Raw genomic sequence first — 22,906 nt, 5'->3', positions numbered from 1 at the left:
TTACAGCTTTACCATGGAGTAAGGGGGTCAGGAACTGTACCCAAAGCCTTTGGTCAACACTATACTATTTGCATACCCTCTCAAACATATGAATGAAACTATCACAATTATCCCTCTCTTTAAACTAAGGAAGAAATTTACTGACCTGTTGTGCTTCTGGGGTCCAGTTATTCCCTTCCCCATTACCTCCATGACTCTGGCGAAGAGTCAGCATCTCCTTCTCATACTGCCTCAGCCTCTGCCTCTCCTTTTCCTCAACTTCCAGGCATAACAGTTTCTCATTCTCCTCACTCTCTAGATGCCTCAGTCTCTCAGTTGCTTCTATTTCCACACGCCTGGCCTCCAACTCAAGTGTCTTTAGCTCCAGACATATTTTTAAGTCCTCTGCAGAAAGGTTGAGCTGTCCATTCTCTGAGGGTATTATATCTCCACTGCCAGTCTGATTGTCCTCCTGGTTGCTGTTTTCTGATGCAGCTGTAACCAAGTCTGCAATCAGGTGTGCCTTAGTCAGGTTTCCATGCACCAGTCCCCTAGCCTGGCACATCTGTGCCAGCTGGCTCCTTGTCAGCTTTCCATTCTCCTCTGCTGACATGCTGCCTGCTCACCCTGACTAACTACGCTAACAAAAAAAATAAAACAATTGTGATCTGAACTCTGAGTATTCACTGTGTGGCTGATTTAGAGTACAAAACACCTTCAAAGCTCACTGTACAGGAACTCACTCTACCCACACCACTACAAGCCAATTAGTATCTGCCAACTAATTAATATGTGATGTGGCTATCCCACCACTGCCAAACTATTAATATATGGAATTAATATGTGATGCCCGTGCCCTGGCCCAACAATCAAGGAGCCTCAATCCTCACCACTAACACCAGTGAGGGGCGTCTCATATAGGAGGAAAGGATAACAAATACACAATGTAAAGTGAAATTTCCCTTAAGAGCACATAGAGATCACAGTCAGTCCAGGGCTGGTCACTCCCTTGCTCTCCAGTTCCCCAATAACACTCCCCACTGGCACAGCTACAGGGTCCAGATCTCAGCCAGCTGGGCAAGCTAAAATCTCCAGAACCCTCTCTGTCCAACCAGTGCTGTGTGTCCCTGCCAAAGTAGCGGACACACACACACTTTGAGATAAGAGTTCATACAACCACACAGACACTCCTGGGAAAGGCTGGCACGGGTTCCCCAGCTGTGCCTCTTTTACCCAGACTATACAGTAGAAATCACTGCCACCACCCAGCTAATAATAATTATCAGCTACCCAAAGGCCCTTGAAAGGGTGTTCAATTACTACTGTGCAATATTATTATCCAATTGGTAGTATAGCCCATGGCTAAAGATATAGGAGTGGCTTTGTACAATTTTACCAAAGGCATGCAAGTACTCTAGAGCTTAAATTATCTCTACACAAAACAGCCACAGTTAAAAGGGTTTAAAAATATTTAATAATAAATAATCATTCAGAGATCACATAGAAATACTTAAAATAATCCAGTAGTACAGTTCTGACATCACAGAAAAACACTTAGTCTAATTGTTTTAGTTTCTAGCTATTTCTAAGAGAAAACACAAATCTAAGATAAACTTACATATAGAAATAGGCAGAGTGCTGATGAGTTGGATGGTCAAGACAAAAACTGCTTAATTCTCTCTGTTTTTAAAATCACATTCCTGGTTCCCATTACATCATTCTTCACACTTGCCTGGGTTCCCAGGCTAAGAGAAACTACATTTACATTCCTAACATATCCTTGTGTTATCTTGCAGCTGGTCAGGAAGCAGAGCAATAAAAATACATTTGCATGTTTAAATCTAGCAATTTAACTCTTGGTTAAAACATAGAAAGAATGTCTTCAGCTAGACAGGCCGGAGCCAACTTTAGATTAAAGGGTCACAACCTGTTTTATGTTTTCAGCAGAGAGCACTGTTGTTACATTTATTCTGTAGTTCCACATCTAACAGCAGTTTTTTTTTCCATTTAAGACAACAAACCTGTCATTCACATTAATATTTGCAGATGATAGAATTATCTCTAAAATTCTATCTGGTTAGGCTGGCAGCCTTCACATACATTATCAGTTCTCAGTCTCTTATTTCCAAAATCAAGGGCAAATCCCTCTACTCAGTCTCATACAGACTCCTGAGGAGTGACCTCTGTCTGGCATACAAAGCAATCTCAGACCCCTCCTTGATGGGACTGCTTTATATCTGCAAGTCAAGTTCCACTCAAGTAATCCACATGCGTGACCTCAACCTGGTCTGTGACATCACTAGGACTTGTTGGCAGGACAGATTTGTGTCCCAAAGACTCCCCCTTCTGTGGAATAGACTCCCTTTCCATGTCAAGCAGAGTACTTCATTAATCCCTTTTTAGCACATCCTGGATAACTGGATGGTGAACAGAAAATACACCCCTGGGATTCCACCTTTGTCCCTGCTGGACTGAGGCATTGGATGCTGACTTGTCAGAACATGGGATAAATTCTTGGCTATGCTTGTAAGGGCCTCAGGGACAATAGCCTAGTCACTTCCTATGATCCCATGATAAATAATCAGGGACACCTTTCTAAATATTAGTACTATTAACTTGAGAAGTTGACAGCTAAAAGAACATGAATTGAGATGCCTTTTCAGAGGTAAATCAAATCTATAATTCTAATTATTGCCATTGTTTATTAAACATAATCCAGTGTCCACTGTCCTCATACCTAGAGTAGGAGGGGGCAGTTTGCAGGCACACAGAAGTTTGTGAAGCTATTTTGTTTTAAAACTGCTAGATTTAGGAGGGATTGGTTGCAGTGGGGTGGGGGTGGGGGACAAAGCAGAGCCAATATCTGGTATGTCCCTAAAAATCAGGGCCAGTTGAGAGGCAGGAGGTTGGGGGTGGGCACCTTCACAGTAGCACACATTGTGTCCAGCCTTCAAAATGGATTTCCTATGACTAATTACAAGCAATTGAATTGATATGCCATTAATCATTATTAAAACATCTAATTCCCTAAAACTTTGGAGGTTCAAGTCAACACAATGACACTTCAAGTGTTGCCCCTACACCACTGATCTTTGTAGATAACCAATTTTTAATCGGAGGAAAAGATGGAAAACAAGCATAAAACTTTAGTTTTTACTTTTCTCTGAGTTCTGCAAACCAGAAGCAAACCACACAATATGTGTTATAGCCAGCAATGGAATTAAAAGCCAACAGCAGAAAGGCAGTGATACAACATTTATGCACTGATGTTTGAGTTTTGTTATATCAGGGGGTTATAACCTTTTAAGTTTCCCCTTTCAAGATAGCTAGAAAATCAGTTTCTTTTTCTTCTTTTTTCTGTCACCCCAGATTACTGTGCCCATAGGGTACTATGGCAAGAAACTGAACTTGGAACCACCACTACTCTTTAACAGTTGTCCTTTTTAATGGCATTCATAACATTCACATACATTGATTGGTCAGCTTATGATGCATGAACGACAAGAAATATTTTCTGTTTGGGTCTGCACTGCAAATTGTTGTTATCAGGCTGAGCATATTGGGTCAATTAATCAATAAGGCAGACAGTATCTATACTTTATAACATGACCTTCACTTCTAATAGTACAGCTAAGTCTCTCAACCTGCCATTTCCAAAGCGTGGAAAACTGGCTTTTATAATGTGGAACAAATGGGACAATATGGAACACCTGCAAACAGCTTACAAACAAATTCAATATGATGATTAAAAATCTGTCACCTTCTTACCTCTCCACTGTCCCCAATTTTCAGGGATGTCCCTGATTTTGACTCAAATTTCAGGTCTATCCCTCTAAAATCTGGTGACTGTTTGAGAAGAGATGGTGAATTGTATTTAATAAATAATGATAATAATTAGAACTATAGACCTGTGGCTAACCAAGTTCACTGACAATTTACTATGATGATTGCAAATTGGGAGCAATCAGTGAGTCCACCAATGATGTTACTATACTGTAGACAGGGTTAACACAGACAAATAATTGGTGCCAAAGCCATGGATTAAAGATAAATGCAAAAAATGCATTATTATTCCCTTTAGGAAAGTTGACATCCCTGCTAGTTAAATTATAGACAGCACCCCCCCCCCCCCATATGGAGACCCAGTGGTACATGATCTGTGTACTCAGGTTGATAGCAACCTGAGCTTTGACCGCCATGTTTTCACAGTAGCAAGGAAAGCCTTCTATGTGGCACATCTTATAAGTAATGTATCTAGATCTAAGAATGTTATTATTGCATTATGCTCAGCTCTCATCACCAGTAATTGAGTACAATGCTCCCTTGTGCATGTACCTTACCAGACACTTGCAACAAGTGGAAAGACCACAGAGGTTTCTCACCAAAAACATTACAAGTTATAGAAAACAAGTCTTACCTGGAAAGACTGAAAGCCCTGTCACTGTATTCTGTCTCCTACAGGTTGCTAACGGGTGACCTGTGCCTGGCTTACAGGGCAGTCTCTGACCCTGCCCTGATGTAAATGATACACATTCCTAAATCAAACTGCACGAGGGTCACTCACTTCAGGGATCTTAACCTAGAGTCTGACATGAAGAGGTCATGCTGGAAAGATATATATATCTCCCAGAGACTACCACTGCTCTGGAACAAGTTAAGTTCACGTGAAACAGATCCCCTTCCTAACCCTCTTTAAACTTAACCTATATCAATAGATGGGTGACCACAGATTCACTCCTGGGGTGGTGCACTTGTCCTTCCTGGACAGAGACACTCACCTAATCACGGACAATTGGAGCAACTCGGGATAAATATGGCTAGGCTTGTAAGGGCTCTAGGGACATCAGCCTAGTAACCTTCTACGAACCTATGAACTTATTTTAGTTCAGAAACATATATATTTATCTACATTCTCTTATTCTGTCAATGTCTGAAGTTAATAGTGCTAATCTTTTAAAAGTATTCCTGATTGTCCTTGATTTGATTATTTCTGGATTTGTCCCTGAGTCTGCTAAAATTCGTCCTTAATTGGTTGGGAGATATGGTTTATCTTACACTTATAAATCATAGATGAATTAATATTATTCAGTGTTGCTTAGCGTTGATGTCAGTTAAACAGTTCTTAACACTGAATGTGACCGAACACGGTCGTTTCAATAGTCAAACTTCAAAACTTCGTAATAAACTTCTTTTTGACACATGCGGTAGAGCCCACTACATCGAGAAGCACGCGCTAAGTTGTTTATCTGTTTGTAGCTACTGCAACTGTCAGACTGATGCAGATGATTGGTAGAGTGCTGCGTCAGTGCAGCTTTCCCTTTTGAGTGGCTTAGTTACGTAATGGTGATTCCAAAAGGATGAGGGTTGTATTACGATAGCGCTCATAGATTGGTTGGCCTACAAGAGGAGGGGTTGACTTGACTTCCACACCTACAGAACTTTGGGAAGCTGTTTTTGTTGTACAGTGGGCTGAGTATTAATATCGGCTGGGGTCGGTGTGTCTTTATAGATGGTGGATAAATTACTGTACTGAACCATTTCTCGTACTGTGGCTTGAAATACTCCAGGTGGGTTGCGAAGCCAAAACTGATCGCTGAAAAACTTTTACTTGCTGTGTAGCACTGCTGGTTTTATGGAAAAAGGGTCAGTCAGCATTCAGATGATATGTTGTGGGAGCGGGAGCACTGCTACCGCAAAACAGAGAGAGGGGGGGGGGGGGCATACTGCGCAGCACGTTTTAGTCTCAATCTAAACATTCCCGCTCCTGATCTGAAAGTTTTTTCGGTTTCATTGCGTGCATTTGTTGTACGTATGCGCTTTAGTTAGATGTTAAGTCTTGTCCTTTTAGTAAGTCAAGAGTTTAGTGTAGGCTGTGCAAGGTTTGTTTTGCTGTCAGTTTAAAGGAATGTTTCTGTTTTTAATGTGTATGTAAGATCCTAGTAAGTGCATGTGCTGAATTCAGTACTCCTTGACTAACCGGGGTATGTCAGTACGGAACGTTAGGCAACAACAGTACCCTGTTAGACAAGAGCTGTGATCAGAAATCACTGCAAGTTCGTTTGTTTTTGGCTAATTTGTGTACCGCTTATTTCTGTTTTCCACTTCGTAAGATCAAGATGGGTTGTGGCTCTTGAATGCGAGATGGGAACGGAAATATGTTAAAAGTAAAGTTTTGCAGCGATGGAGGCGGGACTCCTACCACCCCCCTTAGTACAAGAAATCTGTAACAAACTTCAAAATGGAATAGACCAAAATATGAGGCAAAACCGGGACCATTGAGAGGTGTGGGGGAGTTCAATCTTGCAGTTTCTGGCGATTGCTTATATTAGAACACACCATCGTACTTCGTCGCATGTGTGGGATTTGTTTGACATCCAGATGGGTTGTCAGTTAAATGTTTTGCACGTTTCATTGTTATTCTGACTTTACTTTTTTTCCAACATTAAATCGTGTACTTATTGCTAGGCAGAGCAAAGTTTGTAGTAAAGTTAATTATCTTACTATTAGTAGCACATTATATTTTTGCTGCATTGAATGTATGTGTAGTGTTTATTTGAAGTACCACTACCAGTCACTTAATATGAACAGATATTAATTTTGTTAATATCATACGCAGGAGAGCTAGTAGCCTTTCACATAATGGCTGAGAAAGGAAAAGCAGTTTATCGGAGAATTTCAGACTACCATACCTAACCCTTTTTCTCTTCCTATACATATCTTTAGCTACAGTTTTTTTATATTGTATATAATTGTGTGGCAGCTATAGTGCAGTATTGACTTTGTGTGATAGATTCTAATGTTTTTTAAATACTGCGTTTTATGTTTTTATTGTTGTTGCATTGTATTTTTTATTTTGTATTACACACACACTATTTTGTAGTTTAGTGTATGCGTAAATGCATCTAAGTTGTGGCCGAACACATACATAGATGAACAGATGTGGTGCAATCAGGTCACTGGTCTGTTTTGCTGGTATGTAGTCCTTGTGTGTCTTCTGTCCTGAACTAATTTTCAAGAGCTAGGTAGAAAAGCTGAATTGGAGCTCGTGCAACTTCACAAACTATGTGCCCAATGTGTTAGCCTATATGTGGACCGCTGAGAACAGAGAGCACATCACTTAAGCAGATGTTTTTTTTGTCTCCCTGTGTTGAGCAGGCAAAAACTTTGCCTTTCACTTGAAGTTGCGTGATTTGGTAGCAAGTATAAATGCAGTAGTGTGTTGTAAAATGTATGCCTTCCTTGAAGTCCTTCACATCAGATTTCTAACAAACAAGTGGAGGATGTAGCAGAGGCCAGGAAGTATGTGCCTAGCTGTTTCATTATTGTGGAAAACAGCATAGTAGACTAATGTCCAGCAATGCAAAAGTAGTGGGGGGTGCTAATGTTACCTTTGTCTTTTAGAGCCTAGTCCCTATCACACATGGTGGTTATGTGTCATTTTCAGTGGTATGAGGAAAGTAAATATTGAGAAAGGTGTGTTTCCATAAAGTTTTTCCTGAATCCAGCATTACTTTACATTACATTAGTCTGTAAGCCTTTCTCTGCTCAGTTGTAACTATGGCAGTATAAGTAGCACTGATTTGCACCCAGACAAGAAGAATTTTCTTTGCATTGTTTTGGTTATTTGCATTGTTTTTTTTTTTTTTTTTTGACTACTACTGTTGAGCTTCTATTGCTACTATTTGCAGCTGTAGACAGGTTTGGCCTACAGAATACATAGCTGCAAAAATGCATTCCATTTAAAGTATGTCTTTTTGTGTTTTTAGTGTTTAGATTTTGGGCAGAGGAAGTAATTTACAAAATTGCATATGTTACACAACTGCAACACAGAGTTCTGTTTGTTTAACAGAGAATAAAAGTGTGATTGTTATTGTGACCTGCTAATCGTCTTCCTGGTGTGTATGTATGATTGTATATATGCATATAGTTATGTACAAAAATATCCAAACTGTTAAAGTTTATAATGCTGCTAAATAAAGAGTGCATAAACCTCAAGTCAACTTAGACATTGAAAGCAGCACTACTTAAATATTTTCCTAAACTCCCACAATTGTCTCACTATACTGCAAATCCCATCTCTGGTTTATAGTAACTATTTTATGTCATTCCTACTCAAGTGCATGCACACAGTAAAACACTCTGTATTGTATTGCTAAACAAAAAACTGCATATTTTAGGTCACTGTTTTTGAAATGACTTCTCAAATGATGAGGGATGCACAGTATTACAGAAATATATTTTATTGCATCTTCCATTAGTTCTATTTATACAGTATGAGGGTAAAAATTATATTAATGTAGTGTGTGATTCAGTGTACACAGATGTCCAGAAGAGAGCATGGAAAACTTGTGTGCGATTCGGAGTTAAAACCACACATGAAAGTATGTGTTTTTGTACTACAGGCAGCATTAGTACTTGTATGCAGTTGAGCAACAGAGCATGAATAAATGATGGGGTATGATTTCAAGAACTTCATAGCATGTACCATCCCCGGTAGATCCCACAGGTAATAAGTACACTGAAGGAAAGGTCTGCTGTGCCTGTAGAACAGCCCTGCTTGTGAGCAGCCAAAATTCTGTGCACAGAAGTTGATTTTGCGCAGGAGTCACAGTAATTGAAGGCAGTGTATTAGTGTGCAGACTAACTGACTCTCAGGAGTGAGGTTGTTTTGAAGTTTTACCACTTTTGCACTGAAGCATGTACAGAGACTTGTACGCATTTTAGTGATAATGCTGATTTTTGACTGTGGTAGTGTTTCTCTTTACATGTCAAAAATGATGTTGCAGAAGCATAATTTGGCAGCTGCCATGCCATGTTGATAGGTGCCAAGTATTGACAGTGCAGTTTATAGGCAGCTAAACACACACAGCATGAACTATCAGGCAGTTTTAACTTGCCCACTTTTTTTTTTTTTTTTTTTTTTTGCCCTACTGTAAATTGCTAGGTTCAGGAGGCTAAATAGGTGCCAGCAGGTTCAGGAGGGCTAAATAGGTGCCAGCCCCCCTTCCAAACCAAATTACTGATCTTTTTGGATATGTATCATCTTCGCCTAGTTTCTTGTCTATGTAACTAAAGTGACACTATATTTGTAACACTTTTCAAGGACCCCCCCCCACAAGGTGGTTATTGAGCAACAGTTACCTCTTTGTTTGTTCAAGTAACCACATCACTGTAGTTCTGAATCGGTACTTAAAGTGAGTCCATTGCTGTTCACTGTTATCCTCTCTGAGATAAGATTGTACCACAATGTTTAGCTTGTATGCACAGCTGTGTCCTGAATGCCCCACTTTTGTTAAGACAACCTTGGCTAATACAACCCCTTTTCTTAAATTCAAAATGTTCTGGTATAATCATCCCAATGTATGATCCTTTGGCACTAACTGCCTCCCACAATTTTAATCCTGCTCTGAATATAATTAACACATACACCCTGAGATGCTGTAATGAGATGGCCTTTTGAACCTTCTTTATTTTAATAAAGTGATGCACCTCCTTTCTTTGCAAGGACCTTATTCTTGGGGATAAAGTAACCGATTATTAGCCTGCACTGTTGTCTTCCAGTAGCACTCATAAATGTCTTGGAACCTGAGCTGGTTCTAAAAACCACTTCTGGCACAAAATCTCTTGAGTCAAACCTTCTGCAAAGAGAACAAGTCAGTTAATATGAAATCTATGTTCTAAACATGCTTAGTTTGTTTCAAATAGTACAACACAAGATACTTCATTAAATTGACCATTACACCATTTTATCTGTTAAAGCAAACCTTTGACAGTACTTCATATAACCTTCAATACCCTGTTGGACCAACTAGCCACTCTTTGTGATCTTCCTTTGGGTTGTGGACTTGTCCAACCTTGGAACAGCATTTATTAACTGAAATGCTCTGGTGTGATTCTGTAGCCCATGGCCCTTGGAACAGCATTTATTAACTGAAATGCTCTGGTGTGATTCTGTAGCCCATGACCCTTTGTGATCTTCCTTTGGGTTGTGGACTTGTCCAACCTTGGAACAGCATTTATTAACTGAAATGCTCTGGTGTGATTCTGTAGCCCATGGCCCCTTGGAACAGCATTTATTAACTGAAATGCTCTGGTGTGATTCTGTAGCCCATGGCCCTTGGAACAGCATTTATTAACTGAAATGCTCTGGTGTGATTCTGTAGCCCATGGCCCTTGGAACAGCATTTATTAACTGAAATGCTCTGTTGTGATTCTGTAGCCCATGGCCCTTTGAAACTATCTAATGGCTGCAACATGCTTAGCTGCCTTCCCCAATTTCTTTGCAGCACTGTATCTTGCAGAGTACACTGTCTCTTTGTATGCTGATGAAGTCTGATTAAATAAATGTGAAGCACTCAACAGTACCCTACAAGTTAACGATTGTTGGTTTGTGGTTGTTGCCGTTTTGTTCTGTGGTTTTTTTGGAGCACCACACGGGTGAAAGCACTGAACATTACCGCGGGCTTGAGAGATGAAATATTTACAAGTAGGGGCCTGGGAGATTAACTATTTACAGACAGTTTTTGTCTGTTAGAGACATAAGTGCCAAACCAGGGATGAATTTCCCGTTCCCCATTCAGTTCTCCAAGTTACAATTGAATTGGGTTGCTCCATAAGAAAGTTGGATGGGGAACAGGAGGCTCTCCCTTTCTCCTTAGCTGTGCAACCTTGTATTTGGTGCTTTTAAAAATAGTGAAAAATATATTTTCTTCATTTTCTAATTGGTTCAAACACTAGAGCACAGTTATTAATTTCTGATTGTGAATTCCTTTGAGGCTGTGCAGCTCCTTTCTTGTTTTGTGTCATAGGAGAAAGCCCTCGGACAGTGGTGTTGTGTGAAGTACTAGCTCAGCAGACTCGACGGATCATTTTATTAGTTCGTGGTACTTGTGAAGGAAATGTGCTGCTTGATTTTCTGTTGCACGAAATTCCCAATGTAGGAATTTGTCTTTTTTATACTTGTCAGACAGGTATGAGGGAGTTTTATGTAGCATTGTAATATCTCTGTTGGCTTTTAAAGCTTTGAGTCCCTACATTATGCTTTGAGAATGATAAGGAATTTGTTTGGCAGTAATATTTTGATTCTGCAGTCTGAAAATGTGTTTCTTAATTCCAAGAAACCAGCTGTCCATATGGGCATTGGTACCAGTATACACTGCCCATAGTAGAATCCTGCCACATTTGTTTCATTATTAGTTTTGTTTTATTTATTATGCCAGTAGGGTGGAGAAGTTAGTGCTGCCTGTTTTTTTTTTCCACATGGAGTACTGCTGTTATTTCTTTTGCTTTTGACTATTACACATTGGAGCTAAGCCAGTTGGGTGGATTGTCTGTACAGGAAAGCAAAAAACATTGCCATGATCATAGTAGAGTGGTGCCATGACCTGATGAAGATAGTGTATATAGTGATGATGTAAACTAGTCAAAATACAGAACCATAGGCATTATTTCACTTGTGCTAAGTCCGACATCAAAAGGGAATCCTAGTCGGTCTTCTCTACCCCTGCTTTTTTATGTTTCAAAGAAGTTGAAGCTAGAGTTTGTAATGTTTTGGAATGCCTTCATTGCCTATGTTTTGGATTTCAGATTGTTAGTTTATTATTGTTGCCCATTGTACAGATTGTCTTCAGAGCCACATAACAGTTTTAGCATATTACACATGGTTTTGATAGCATACAAACATAAATCACATCTCCTTTGTCCCTTGAAGGTTTTTTTTCAGCATGTTAATGTTTCAGAAAAGAAGGAAAACCTTACTAGGATTTGTGACTTAGCAGGTAGACGTTTGTTGTATCTCTCTACTATTATCTCTGCACCAACACCTACAAGTACAACTTACCTACTGTTGTAACTGAATGTCCTACTGTTTTAACTGGATGTACAGAATTGTATTAGAAAATACCAGAATGTTTCAGAGAAATATAACCCTGGATTGATGGTCTCTACAAATAGGCTAACATTGCTGTCTGAAATTGCCAGGTTACTGAATCGCATTATATTTAGTTTCCATTAGGTCTGAGTATACAGTTTCTGCTCAGGGTAGCAAAATGCAGCCCATATTGAGAATATGCTTTTATTGCTGTATTGTGTGGGAAACAATACTTGCACATGATATTTTATTTCAGCAGACAAGCCATAATTTGTTACTGCATATAGGGCAATGCCTAAACTTCATCTGCTGACTAAAGCAGTCTGCTGTCAGTCGAGTCAGGATTCAGATAAAGAGACCTTCTGGAGCATACCATGGTATTCTTGAATACATTTTGTACACAAATCTTTTACAATTTCTGTTATAAATGATAGAGTAGCTAACCTACTACTTTATAAACAAGTTCCAAATGTAGTATTTTTAGAGGACTTTTGTTTTCTGTCTTGGTGAAATACTGTACTGTTTCTTTTTCTGGCTATTTTTTGTAAGCTGTTTTTTTCCCACTTTGGTTCTGTTGACCATCGGCGCACTCTTAGTGGTCTTGGACCAATTTTTTTCACTGTCACTTTTCAGTGCACAAGACAAGGGTGTGGTGTGATAGGAAGGGACTGCCATGCTGGCAATTAAATCTTTTATATTTGCCATTAACCCTGCATCTGATGGTAGGCATGATGATGTACATCACTGCAAATGCTGAGCCCATGTTCACAGTCTTGGCTATTTTAGTACCCTGTAAGGCTCCTCTTGCTTGGTATTTATTAGCTAATTGGAACCACCGCTCCATCCCCTCAGGATGGGCAAGCTGGAGTGTGTAAAAATTCACATGTCCCCTGCTTGGCTCCTCTTGCATCCATTCAGCTGTTTGTACTCTGGTTGTCCATTTTTGTACTAATTTGGTGACTTGCCTGATTTTTTTTTTTCCATGTAGTTTTATTACAGCTTAATGTGTATATAAAGTTGGACATTAGTTGCACCCTGTCCTTTGAACAAAAGTCAGTCCCCCCTCCCATCTGCTTGGCTCTGTGACATGGGGAAGAGCCCTGTGGAGTAGCCCACAAGTTAGTGGCTGACCAGAGCAATGCTGGTTTGGAGACATCTGATCAGCTAATCACCACCATGCAAGATGTGGGACATCACAATAGCCAAGACTGGGAACGTGGATTGGATGCCACTAAACTGGTATACAGCTTTTGTTATTGTGTATATGGAATTGATCACATGGATGGTGAAGCCATTGTGTGTTCCCTTGGTGATGAGGCCATATCAGCTACTTGGTTGGGGTTCGGGGCCAATATAAAATCCCTCCTTGCCAACATCAGTAGATTCCAGCAAGGGCACAGACTGTGTATGATTGCTTCCTACTGTTGGCAAGTGTCCTTGTGTTAGAGACTTGCTTCCTACTGTTGGCAAGTGTCCTTGTGTTAGAGACTTAAAAGTGACAGGGAAATGTATTGGCTCAAGGCCAGTAGGAGAAGGCAGGGTGTCAATATGCACAATGTGAAAAACAAGTTTAAAAGCCTCCAAGTGGAAACCGTGTAATGCTTGTAGTGACACCAAATGTTATTTTAAACAGCTGGGGACCATCTTATTTTCCCATCCTTATCTTTATTGGGGGCAGTCTTGATGTGGTTTCTTCAGCCGGTAGTTCTGAGTTTGTGGACTTTCTTGATTTCAGTGTGCTCATATTTAGTTGTATTTGCTTGTTTTGTTCTTCCTATTTGCTCACTATGTATGGCAATGTTCCTCAAAGGCTGTAATGATATTAAGTCCGCTGCAAAGTTGAGAGGTGGACGAGAGAGTGATTACTCTTAAATGGCTAATAATGGTGATCATTGTTTCCTCAAGTTGGAAATTTCTTAAAATGAGAATGTGTGAAATTCCATATGTGGAGGGGGTGGTGCAGGATGGGCTTGCTGTCTTAAGAAATGCTTGTTTGTCACAAATTCAGAAATAAATTTACTTGGATGCATGTGTTCTGTTATATGCACTTGAGCTACAAGGATTATTTATAAAATGCTCAAGTACTTGTATTTGGAATGCTTGCACAAGATCACTGATACTTATTTCTTGAATCAAGATGGATTTCAGCTCAGCTCCATTTTGAATAATAAAAATACTTTTCCCTTGACTGTCCCTCTTCTGAGGCTTTGAAGTATCACTCACATATGGTTTCCATCATCATACGTTCAATAGGGCTTCCTTGTCGGTTCCAAACCATTTGCAATCTAATAGTATTGCTTCAAGCTTCTCATCAGTTTGAATATTTTTGCAGTTTCATACTTTTTTCTAGGTATACTCAGTGTAGCAAATTCATAATTTGCAGAGAAATGAGGCAAAGAATTAATATGATGGCAATAATAGCAATTAATATGCAAAATTTAGAAGGCTAACCCACAAATTGCTCGATCTTGAGGTACTCCTGTATTTGGAAAACATCCAAAGTTCAGGCATAGGTGTCCAGTTTATTGAAGAGTAGTTAAAGTCAACTAAAATAGTGGAGTTTGTGCTATTAGGGAGATAATTTAGAACACTAAGGAATCTTGCATTTTCAATGGGGGACAAAGAAGATGTTCTGTAACTAGTCATTAGCTGATCACTATTAATCCTGCCCAGAGTGATCGGACAGATTTGAGACGATTTTGTTAGGGTTATGGTTAGTACATTGAAAAAAATTCTCTTTGATGTACTGGGTTGTCCCATACTATGTCTCTGGTCCTTTTTAAATGACATAAACCCCTGAAGAGGGTCATTAGTAAACGAGTATGCAGAGTAGTAGAATGTAAGATGGGAGATGAGCAGTTAGGATTCATGTCAGGATACAGCACAACTGACCCAGTGTTTGCAATGAGATAGATAGTTGAGAAGAAGCTAGAGATGAGGAAAGAGCATAACTGGGCATTCCTAGACTTTGAGAAAGCATGTGACAAGGTCCCAAGAAAGCTGATTTGGGCAGTAGTGCGGTGGTTTGAAAGTCCCAGAAACATTGATAGAATTAGTGCAGGCTATGTACAAGGACCCAGTGACTCGGGTATCAACAGTGTTCAGTCTCGCAGAGGGGTTCCCAGTGGGAGTGGGTGTACACAATGGTTCAGCTCTGAGCCCACTGCTGCTCATACTGATAATGGAATACATTAGCAAACAGGCCAGAGAGGACAGATAAAGTTGCTGTATGCAGATAATGTGGCATTAGAGGCAGACTCTGAGCAAGAACTTCAGCAAAAGGATAGAGGAGTGGAATGCAAAACCGAAGGTACATGGGATGAAACCAAGTACAGGAAAGACAGTGGTGATGGCAGCAAATTGGGGAAATCAGAAGAAGCTGTGCATTTAGATAGAAGGGAAGAGAGTGGAACAGGTTAACTGCTTCAGGTATCTGGGAGGGGGTGACTGAGGAGAAGGGAAGTTTTGAGTGAAGAGTTCAAAGCTAGAATCAGAGGGGCTGCAGCCAACTGGCATAGAATGTCAAGTGTAGTTTGTGACAGAATTGCCAAAGAAGTTGAAAAGTAAGAGGTACAAGGCAATAGTGTGACCGGTACTATTGTATGGTACAGAAACCTGGGCAGTAAAGACAGAGCAAATGAGGAGGCTGGAGGTGGTGGAAATGAAGTGCCTGAAGTGGATGGGACAGATGAAGAAATGAGGACATAAGGGCAGAAGTCAGAGTAGCTCCAATTGCAGAAAAGGTAAAAGAGAACAGATTACGGTAGTTCAGGCACATGCAGAAAAGCAGAAGACAATCTGGTGACGAAGGTAAGTGGGACAGACAGGAAGAAGGTAAGTGGGACAGACAGGAAGAAGGTAAGTGGGACAGACAGGAAGAAGGTAAGTGGGACAGACAGGAAGAAGGCAAGAGGAAACAACGGGATCCAGCAAAGAGGTGGATGGATTGTTTGAGAGATCAGTAACAGTCTGGCATGACTATCGAAGAATGCAAGAGTGTGGCATTGAATAGAGAGAGATGGTGACAGTTAACACGATAGCCCAACCCCATGTAGAAGATGGGAGAGGGGGGCTGATGTACTGAGTGTCTGCTAGATGTGTTGATTTTGTTAAGAACTTTCAATATGTTAAATGATCTAGACAAAAATGTCAAACGTATCTACCATTAATGATATAATCCTAAAATTAAAAGACCTGTCAGTGGCTTACCTGAATATTTTTAGTATAAACAACAAGTGGTCTCAATCAGAAGTATATTCTGTAAGTATAACCCTAAAATTATTGCCATCATAGAGTCCTGGGCAAAATAATCTTCATTCTACCAGTTGCTTTGTATTGACTGACAATGGACTAGGCACTCTGCATGGAGAAGGTGTACTTTTCTGCGTACAGAAGATACACTTTTGCTTGTACAGAAAGAAGCAAACCTGTCTCTACTGTTGACCAGTTGAAATACAGCATCAGACAAAGGGCCAGACTGGCTACTTGTACAGATTTCCGTGGATGGTCACAAAGACATAGTTAGCAGTAATCTATATTCCACCTCCATCATCAAACTCCTTGATAGATGCTATACTTAACAAGATTTTGGACACTACAAGAAATTATAATGGGTGATCTAAACTTAAACTGGAAAGGTCCATTTAGTACATGTTTAAATTGAGGTTACCGAGCATCAGAACACGGCTGATCTCTGATGACATCAGGCAACTCCTGCCTCTAAAAAAAATCATTTTACTTTGTTTCTACCCAAATACCAGAAAAACTGAAACCGCTGCCGGTACTCTCAAATTTCCCAACTGACCACTGCCCCATACTCTGTCTGTGGTCCTTTTAAATGTCATAAACATAAACCCATTATTTTAATAACCAGAGTAATCTCTGATTTGTACTGCAGAGTCTCTCTGAAGGACTTCAACTGGACTGGAATTCCTTCTGGCAGTGCAGTGACCTCTCTCTTTCTCTGGGAAAGGCCAACTGGACATGAAACACCTTTTCAGTGGAGGCCTGGGGAGTAAAGCTCCACACAACACTACAGTGGGTACTTATATTGACAATAACAAGTACAGTAGATAATGGAATGCAGTGACAGCATAAAACAGAGTGGGAATCCAAATGTGAGCGAAACAGTAGTATACAAATGTGAGTACTAAAGTAGTATAGAATGAACCAATGTTATACAAGGAAGGTTTATTACTATTCCAAAACGCCCATTAGATTTCTTTTTATTGGTATATGTTCGACTTATATTTGCTGAAGTATTGTTGAGCGGCTGGACTTCCCTTTCACATATGCCCATAAATACCATCTTTAAATGTATTTTTATGAGGGCATAGTAAAATCTAAGAAAAATAAAGACATTCCGCAAACTCAAGACTGTCCAGAGGCATGGTTACTGGTTACAAGCAGTTTGGCTGACCTTTTTGCCATTCATTTCGAGACTACACCTTTTTCCTCATTTTTTGCTCTGCCTTTCATTCTGCGAAATTGCTAAGGCTCACAGAATCCATGTCTAATAAATAGATCAATCAATAATAAAAAAAAAAACTGCTAAGTAGTGCACTGGCATACCGTGCTTTGCCGTCATGATAAAATCACCCCAACTGTGGGTTAATCCTGCTTTACTCGCACTCAGTCATGGGTTATTGTTAAATTATACAAAGAATTGGATGTAAGCTGATATTATGCAGACATGAGATTGTTCCCGAGTAGTACTTTGTCATATGCAAGTGATGGATTAATTGGGCATCTTATTAGTATAATTTAGGAGGTCTTCTTAAATTCAATCAACGGCAGCCAAGAATAACCAAACAAAACAGTTTATTACATAAAATAATCCATCCAGGACCTTAGATTAAGCGCTTTGGTCTCCAACACGGAGACTTCATCAGAATCTAAGGTATAACAACACCAAGTCACTTTTATACTAACTATATTCAATTAGCTGGCATCTAATTAGATAATTGGTTAATAAATTGATAAATAACTTCAGTTTGTCTTAAAAAAACACCATGCCACAAAATAACATACTAAAAAATACTACGGCCTTTTTAGAATTCACACATGATATTGGAACAGATTTTATTCATTTCTTGGATGTGAGGCTAGACAAGGACTATGTAAACAAGTGTTACAAATCCAATATATATAGAAAGGAACATTTTTCTAACGCTTATCTACATTTTGATAGTGACCATCCTTTATGTATTAAAAAAGAATATTATAAAGGGACAAATTATTAGGATGGCGAGGATGATTTCAGATGACATTGAATTTATGGTAGAGCTTGAATTCGTTGGCAAAATGTTTCAGGAGAGAGGATACCCGACATATTTGATATATGATGTAAAATATCAGGTCCAAAAGGGTAGAAGTGACAAAAAATATACTCCTTTATTAGTTAAGAGTAGCGATTTCTACACAGACAACAACGATGTGGATGGGGGTGTTCAGGAAATGGGAAGGGGCAGTAACTACCACAATAAAAATCATGAAAAAAGTACACCCTACTTAACCCTTACGTATTATCAAGGGATAGGTCAACTTAGAAAATGTATAAATGAGACATGGGATATGTTTAGGGAAATAGCTACCAAAACTGATGTATTTAAAAATGATATAAGTTACAGTTATAGGAGGAATAGGAATATCAAGAATATCTTAGAAAAACAAAGTAATAATACACATGGGGCAAATAAATGTGGGACATTTAAATGTGGTAGATGCGCGCAATGTGCATTTATAGCAGGACAAAAGGAGAGTAGAATACCTAGTCTTAGAACAACCCTGGTTGCAAAAACTTACAGTAGCTGTTATACAAAAGGGGTGGTATACCTTGTTTTTTGTAAAATCTACTGGAGCTACTATGTTGGGAAAACTGAACGACACCTACGATCCAGAATATGAGAGACATTAGTAAACAAAATGAAAATAATGCTATGTACAGACATGTTTTGGTCTGCCAAAATGCAGATTTCAAATTCTGGGTATTAGAGGAAGTAAAATGCCTTGAGAGAGGTGGTGATTGGGGAAACACAACTGGAGTTAAAAGAAATGATGTGGCAGCTTAGATTGGATTCTTGTTGTGGCAAGGGCCTTAATGATCACATCTCTATTACCCCAGCATTGAAAATGCTCGCAGGTGATTCCAAGAAACACAAAAAAACACAAAAAATGAATATTATTATATAAAAAATAAAAAATGAACATTATTACAATTATCAAAGAACAATATTATTATAGATGTTGTTTTTCTAAGGTTGTCCACATGTCTAATTTAAAAAAAAACCTGAATAGATGTATACTGCTAGATGTGTCTAGTAATACACATATCGTTGGTAATAGTTTAACCTTCTCATTTAATTTCATTTAATTTAATTTTATTGGTATTGATTTTTAAATATCCAAATGTATATATAGTCCTTGGTCTTACATCTTTTTATGTCAAAACATATGGAAAAATGTATGGAAGAGTATATGGAAGAATATATATAGGACATGTATTTATTTGAACATATTTGTATATTGTCATACATATATATATTTTTTATATATTTGAAACAATTTTTATATATTTGAAATGTTTTTATATATTTATATTTTTTATATATATTAATGTTTGACATACTGTTTAATTACACATATTTTTAAACAGTACAATATGCATACCAATACAATAATATTATATATACTTTTCATGATCTTTTTCCTATTTACTGTGTATTTTCCATACTTATACAGTGTGTTTTTATTTGTTGTTTTCCATTTGTTGATCAATTACTTATACAGGTCTTTTAAATGTTCGTACAACGTCTCCAGTATTTTTTAGTATGCTGTTTTGTGGCATGGTGTTTTTTTAAGACCAACTGAAGTTATTTATCAATTTATTAATCAATTATCTAATTAGATGCCAGCTAACTGAATATAGTTAGTATAAAAGTGACTTGGTGTTGTTATACCTTAGATTCTGATGAAGTCTCCATGTTGGAGACGAAAGCGCTTAATCTAAGGTCCAGGATGGATTATTTTATGTAATAAACTGTTTTGTTTGGTTATTCTTGGCTGCCATTGATTGAATTTAAGAAGACATCCTTTATTGTGATCGGGATCGCATTCTGGTGTGTGATTTTGTGTGGAAGTTTGGTTACTATTAATTTAGGAGGTTCCTGGAATAGAATAACATCATAACAGTAGGCTAGCTGTGGTCAGGGATTATCGACTATCAAGCGACTGCCCTGTATACATACATATTTTAGACCCCAACATTTAAAATAAGCTAGCCATACTCTCGGTAAGCCTCTGATATATATTTTATGTCTGTAAGTTACAATGAAAATCCTACCTTATAGGTTTAAATGTGCCGTGATTTATTCACTTGGCTAAATTTACTTCCCAGTCTCTGCAAATGACTTTTGTCCCATTGCCAACATATGTCCAATAGCTAAAATGTTTTCATAAATAATGCAATCAAAGTTTTGAGTATGTACTAAAATGACATCCTTGGGCAATATGGTTGCATCCTAATTAACCATCTCAACAGCTATAAAGTCAGTGACTGACTACATATTTCCAAACATTGAGAGTGGAGATCTAAAAAGCTGGTTCCTGTACTTTTAAGCAGGCTTTTGAAAATTAGTCTTGTTATGTTGCTGTCTTAACTGTCGGACATGTTTCTCAAACCTCTGAAACACTTTCATGATGAAACACATCTTGAAAACACAATTTTCCGAGTGACTAGATCTTACATTGCCACTCAGACTGGGAGCATAATGCAAGGGGTCCCACAAGGGTCAATCCTGGGCTGTCCGTTCTCACTGTATAAAAATGATCTATCCTGGGATGACATTGTAATGACTAGGTCCAGCAAAAGGTCATTTATTCTGTGCAGTGAACTTCAGAAAGATTTTGAACAGGCTTTGTAAAACAATAAACTGACCATCAACAAGCACAAAAAAACAAAATTGCAGTGACTCTTTAACTTCAGCATTACAGATCCTCTGGGCACACCTTGCATCATTACTCAGAGGTATCTAGGGCTAATCTTGGACCAAAACCTGTCTCCACCAACACAAAGAAGCTCCGCATAATAAGGTGTTAGCAAAGCTTAAAGTCTCTGCTGTCTACTTTATTGTTCAATACACTAGTCTACAAAATATTAAGAGATGGCTGTTGTCCACCACTCCTCAGCAGGCTGCAGGTTAGAAAATGCTTTACTCTTTTAGAAATAATGGCATTCAGTTATGCAGGCCCCAATTCATACTTGGTATGTGTGGAAAAATGTTTCAGCAATCTTCCAGAGAACATTTAGAATATAGACTAGCTACTGATTTTCAAGAAAACAATTGAGAGAGATCATTTGTTAAAAGAAGATAAATGTAAGTACTCCAGAGATGTGTGCTAACACAGTGGTTTGGCAGTTCTTAGGTTCCCCTGTACTGTTTTGCATTACAAAATGTGAACTTTGTGTCTGATACCACATTAGGACAAGAATAGTGATGCAGATATAACTACCCCATTTCCTTTTTCTGCACTGCCACATAACGTTCACAGGCCGATTCCTAGTGCATTATACTGCAGTTTAATCTTTGATCTTCACAGCTCCATGAGCTGTGCATTATGCTTTCACACAATTTTGTATTCTGATGAATTTTACATTTTCTTCGTTGTTCACGGCTACTCCTTGGCTATATATTTTATACATACAATATTTGTCAAAAGCATTAGTTTCAGTATTTCTTTTTTTAATTTCTGTATTGTATTCCTAAGTGCCTTTCATACCTGTCTTTACCATTGCAGCTCAGATCATGTCTGAAAAGGGTCCCTGGACCAATTCCCTTAGCCTGTTAACAATTTGTAAATAATTATTACTGCTTTTATTTGTGATCCCATCAATCATGGGAGGGCAAACTGTTTATTAACATTTTTATCATCAGTGTGCTTGGATATTACTTCTTCACCTCTGTTTTGGAGGATTGTCAAATCTTTTTGAAGATATAAGGTATAACAAATGCTTTTAGAACTACTCACAAGTCTTCAGTAGTAGGATTTTGCATTTGAACATGGACTTCAGATTCTAACTTTTTGCAGTGTGATTGCTTACTGAAGATCGGGAGTCAGTTATTTGAAAATTGACTGCCAACCAAGGGTTTACTACATAATAGTAGGGTTGTTGTTTGTCTTTCGGCTTTTCCCGGTTAGGGGTCACCACAGCGGAACTCCAGTCCGCTAATGATTGGCAGTAGATTTTCACAAACGCCGAGGTGCCAGCTCGACGTCCAACTTTCAATGAAGGTATGCCCATTTTTGCATGTCTTTCGAATGCCCATCCAACCACGGAGAGGACATGCAGACTCCACACAGAAGGCCCTCCCTGCACTTCAGCCAAGAATTGAACGGGAGAACCTCTTGCTGTGAGGCAACAATGCTACCGCTGTACCACCGCGGATAGTAAGCGTTGTTGTTCCGTGCAGGTGATGGGTTGGGCTTTTGTCTTAGAGGGTGAAGTTGTGCATTTGTTTTTTAAGTTTGCCATCTTCTGATGATGAATCTGGAGTAGTGGAAAGAATCCTCTACTGATGTTTGCCTGTGAGTGGGAAAACCATCAGTATTCCCTTCCCCGGCTATCTACTATTATGGGAAATGTGTTATTAGATCTTTTAGTTTTTTATTAGTAGTTCTAGAATATTTATGCTTTAATTTTTGTGATGTCCACACTTGCTTTGGTTTTATATTTAATACCCTTAAATTCACCTACTAGGTGCGTTAAGAGAGCGCAGTCTGGTAATTGGATCTGTCTTTTAAATCCTGAAGATGATTTTTAGTGTTGCTGCCACTGATTCAGTAGCAGATGTTTCTTCTTCCTTTCTGTCACTAGTATTATTTTTTCCCATGTTTGTCTGTGGTGGGTTATGCCTATACAGTCATGTTGAACTTTTTTGGAGTATTCATCATATGGTGGGGGTAATGGAGCTGCTAACAGAGGGTGTGACTAGTCATTAGAGAATTGGCAAACTGCATTAAACCAGCAAAACTGTGTGTATGGAGTAAGGGGAGGTGTGA

The 22,906-nt window shown here is 38.8% G+C and overlaps 1 protein-coding gene across 1 annotated transcript in view; it reads left to right on the top strand.

Annotated features, from left to right (window-relative positions):
• Window positions 1–5,374: 5,374 nt before the first annotated feature.
• The window catches only part of SLC27A1 (solute carrier family 27 member 1), a 1,244,912-nt gene continuing 1,227,380 nt past the window's right edge, over window positions 5,375–22,906 (top strand). The window contains exon 1 of the mRNA XM_044084455.1: window positions 5,375–5,546. The gene's annotated coding sequence lies outside the window, so the exon portion shown is untranslated. The remainder of the gene's footprint in view (window positions 5,547–22,906) is intronic.

The sequence above is a fragment of the Protopterus annectens genome, chromosome 9.part0 (genome assembly GCF_019279795.1).
Source record: "Protopterus annectens isolate FY-2018-M chromosome 9.part0, PAN1.0, whole genome shotgun sequence".
NCBI classification, from domain to species: Eukaryota; Metazoa; Chordata; order Ceratodontiformes; family Protopteridae; genus Protopterus; species Protopterus annectens.
Note: the sequence above shows the minus strand (reverse complement) of the source record. Positions and strands in the feature narration are given on the sequence as shown.